The sequence below is a fragment of the Boleophthalmus pectinirostris genome, unplaced genomic scaffold, assembly GCF_026225935.1.
Source record: "Boleophthalmus pectinirostris isolate CB_2022bp ecotype Guang Dong unplaced genomic scaffold, ASM2622593v1 HiC_scaffold_7, whole genome shotgun sequence".
In the NCBI taxonomy this organism is placed as follows: domain Eukaryota; kingdom Metazoa; phylum Chordata; class Actinopteri; order Gobiiformes; family Gobiidae; genus Boleophthalmus; species Boleophthalmus pectinirostris.
Genome location: NW_026571473.1, coordinates 5,577,786 through 5,581,949, shown reverse-complemented (window position 1 = coordinate 5,581,949; position 4,164 = coordinate 5,577,786). Strand labels below are relative to the sequence as shown.

The window sequence follows — 4,164 nt, the reverse complement described above, 5'->3', positions numbered from 1 at the left end:
TGCCAGGTGGTGAAGTTTTTCCAAATTTTACATTGAAGGCTGCACAGTCTTGGGTGAGTTTGTGCAGCAGATTTCAAGACAACATGACATGGGAGTGAACGGCTCAACCTGAAAACCAAACCAAACCAAAACATTAAATATAACATATCCTCTGTTTCTATACATTCTGTGAAAATTGTAGGTTATATCAACAAGAATTGGGGAAATTATTGGCCTGTGAAATGATGTCAAATTTTTTGGAACACCCTTTATTATAATAACAAACAGCAACAATATAAACGGTAATAATACATTCAAAGTAAGAAGCAAAAATAGCAAGAGACTGGTGTCAAATAAGGTATAATTATGTAAATGTAAATGTACAAATAAAAAGAAAATATAGAAATATAGTAAAGCAAATATATCTCAGCTAAGTGTAAACAAGAATAACTTCTGCCTCTCTCAGGTGCTCAGGTCAGTGTTTCATTCACACACTTTTGAGTAACTCTTTATTATTAGTCTGTCTGCGTCTCCAAAGCTGAAAATGCACAGTTCCACTCAAGTTAACAGTTATATTTTACCTTTAGTTCAGTAGAGATCAGCAGTCAGGGCTGAAATGATCCAAATGATTCTAGTGAAGGCATATGGAAGTTGTATTACCACATGACATCACAAGGTGGAACAGAGTGTTTTCAGTTTGAGAGAAGAACTCAGCCGAAATAACACATACACATGTAAAAAGTTGAAGTTAACCCAGTGACAAATTGAGCCCACATGGCTGACTGTGGTTGATTGTTTGAAAGTCAATATTTCTCTATGCACTTCTAGTTAGTGACGGGCAAATGAGTCGGAGCTCCAGAGCACGTCTCGTTCTTTCTGAAACAAATCGCTCTGAAGCACTGCCTCGGAGCTCGTCTCGCAGCAGCCGCTCACGTGACCAAAGTGTCCAAGTGTCGGTCCCTTCCATGGATCTGCTGCTTCGCTCTGCGTGTCAATCGCTTCAGTGTATCGAAACGTTTCATTGGCTCAGCGAATGTTCCGCTCTGCGATTGGTTCAGAGTGTTTCAGAGTGTTCAGCGCACTTCTGTGGTTTGACGAGCGCTAAACTGCTACAGTATAAAAGATGCACCAATATTTGTTAAAAATGTTGGGTAGTGAGGAGTATTGTGTGACGTTAGTGGTGATTTTGGCATTTGTTTTATTTTCGATGGCATCTACAATTGGAAAAAAGTAATCCATGGTTTAGGATCACTTTGATCTAATTCCACCTAACAAGATCACCTATTTTCTTATTTACAGCAGCTATTTATGTTGCTCTTTACATATTATTTTAAATCATCATTATTATTGTTGTTGTTGGTATGGTGTCGCTCTGCATACAAGTATTGTCTTACACTAACAATACTTCATCGATGCTGAGACACCTGTGTGCCAATGGTTAAATTTGTCCACTAGAGGTCAGTGTTTCTCCGAGGCCTCAGACACGTCCAACCATTTGAGACAATATTGCGACTGAGGTGTCAATGCTTCACGAGGCTCCATTCGCCCATGGCTACTTCTAGTCTGTCGCCTCAACCACATGCCCATTACAAGATGACGTCTTTGGACAAATGCAGTGAAAATGTGAGACTGACAATGGCAGGCAATGCAGAACAGTTTATGATTCTATAAAGACAATCTGGAGATGCTGGGGATTGAACCCAGGACATCTTACATGCAAAGCAAGCGCTCTACCACTGAGCTACATCCCCTGTCTCTCCACACTTGTACACTAGGTTCAAGCAATGTCAATATTCAAAGGGTGCTGTTTATAAAATGATACATGGAGATAGAACAGTGAACTTAATACCTGCTAATCATATGCTGCAGCGCTGATCTTCATACCCTAAACCTGCACTGAACGAACTTACCAAGGAATGCAACTTTTGCTTCTCCAGATTATGCGCTGGTAAATGTGCCCTAAAAGCTCTGCTGAGTGGAGATGCTGAGGATTTGAGCCAGGACCTCGTACATGTGAAGCATGCGCCCGACCACTGAGCTACAACCTCTATGATCTACAGTGATTATTACAGCAAATACTTTTCTGGTTAACTGATTGAAAAGACAGCCAAGAAGACCAGAGTGCAATCAACAAAACCTTACTTCTCTTAAACAGACGTTGCTGGCAGGATTCGAACCTGCGCGGGAACATCCCAATGGATTTCAAGTCCATCGCCTTAACCTCTCGGCCACAGCAACAACAAAGCAAGCAGCCAGTTTCGCAGTAACCTCCCAGACCAAACCAATGGAAGCACCACATCTGTATTTTCTTTAGGATAAACCCTCAGAGGAGCACAGTCAAATTAGGGCCTCTGCCTTCCTCCTCTGTCCTGATCCCCCCCTCCTGTCACTCACTGGTACAGCACGTCTCTCTCTCCCCATTCAAAAGCATTCGGTGTAAATAAACTTTCAAAATGGCCAAATCCATTCACCCCTGTAAATGTTTAGAAAGGCTATTCAGTCTGTGCAAAATCTGAAATGAAATATAGAGTGAAAGAGAGATCTGAACGGGCCTACAAAAACACCAACACCACCAACATACAGACAGGAAATATGAGGTGTGTTTGGCCAGCAGAGATAAGAGTAACGTTACTTCAAATTACATGTAATATGACTCAAGAAGAAGTACAAAGCAGTAAACTAGCCCAAACAGTTCAAAAATAGTATTTACAGTGAGCAAAATATCTAAAATGTATTTACAACAAAAAATAACAGCTTGAGATCCATGGCGAGGAGAAAATTCAGTTTGTCGACTGGACAAAAGTTAGTTTAGTTGAAGACGTTTCGCAGCTCATCCAAGCTGCTTCTTCAGTTCTGGTCAGACACTGGTGGACACTTCCTTATATCTGTCTGCAGGGAATACACTGAAACTAACACACACACACTGAAACTAACACACACACTTGTTTAGAGTTTCTGTTTGTTAGTTCGGCCTATTGACCTGTACTGGATGTTGGGTGTAATTAGCATAACAATTCATAGCCAAAATGGAGCTTCCACAAAAACACGAACGCCAAATCCTATCTTACCCCCCTCCCCAGTGCTGTGGCATTGAAGTACTTAGCAGCATATAGACTTCAACGCAGGTCTATCAATCAAAAATGATGGCGACAAGGCGACGCCAGCAGTGTGCACTGACTCCATGCAGAACTATAAATTCACAAAAAGGCATATGTGATAGTGCATATGGTGCATATGGATGAAACAGCGGGAGTGAACTGGTGTGTGTGAGATGAATGAGCGTGTGTGCGCAGACGTAGACGTCGCACTTACATTTAACGGGAAAACTCCGCCTAGAACCATAATGGACTGGCTCTGTAAATGTAACTGGGTACTGCACGCCTCTGTTGGCTAGTTTGATAAAAATACACTTATCCGTTGGAATAAGAATTTAATTTGATGTATTTTTGGAGGGGGCAATAAAATACCCATAAGGGAATAAATGCTTGATAGAAGTGTTTAATGCCACAGTGTGGGACATAGGCACTAACATCTACATGTATAAACACGCATGGGACCTTCTCCAGAAAGGTTATCAATAGATATGCATACTTAAAGTACCCCATTCAGTTTTTCAGGCTCCATGGATACAAGCAGATGATTCCACCAGGGCAAGTAATGTGTCAGATCTGTGGAGAGGTGAATAAATGCACTGTAACAAAACAGTTTTTTGAAGTATGTTGGAACAATGGAAACATCACCTATTGAATAAATGCCAAACACATCCATTTAATGAGATACTGTTTAACATTTCAAGCAAAGCAATAACATCTCCACAGAGACAAGCACATGACGGACTCCCAACTGGAAAAGTTGCGTCATGTATCTTTAACACAATTGATACTGTGACTGTAAAGCTCACTTTACGACTGAACCATATGTGAGACCTTAAAGGTTGTATAGAGGATTTACCAAGGAAAGAGAAATACAGCGACTGTTTGTCCTTTTTCAACCCCTGCTCCCGCCTCCTTCTTACTCTAGAAATCATGCTTGTTTACAGCCGCTGCGTGTTCAGAATTGCTGAACGAATTGCTGTTGAAGTTTCCTGTCCAGAAGTAATTTAGCGAACAACGCGTCAGTCTTTAGACTCTTCGTCTGCTTCAGTGCACGCCATCGCTGGAAGGAATCTCCAAGAATCACCTTAGT

At 41.3% G+C, this 4,164-nt stretch overlaps 2 non-coding genes across 2 annotated transcripts; both read right to left on the bottom strand.

Moving 5' to 3' along the window:
• Positions 1–1,658: 1,658 nt before the first annotated feature.
• On the bottom strand, positions 1,659–1,730 carry trnaa-ugc (transfer RNA alanine (anticodon UGC)). The gene has a single exon. It is a non-coding gene; the product is annotated as a tRNA-Ala (tRNA).
• Positions 1,731–2,135: 405 nt separating this feature from the next.
• trnas-uga (transfer RNA serine (anticodon UGA)) lies at positions 2,136–2,217 on the bottom strand. Its single transcript has one exon. It is a non-coding gene; the product is annotated as a tRNA-Ser (tRNA).
• Positions 2,218–4,164: the final 1,947 nt, after the last annotated feature.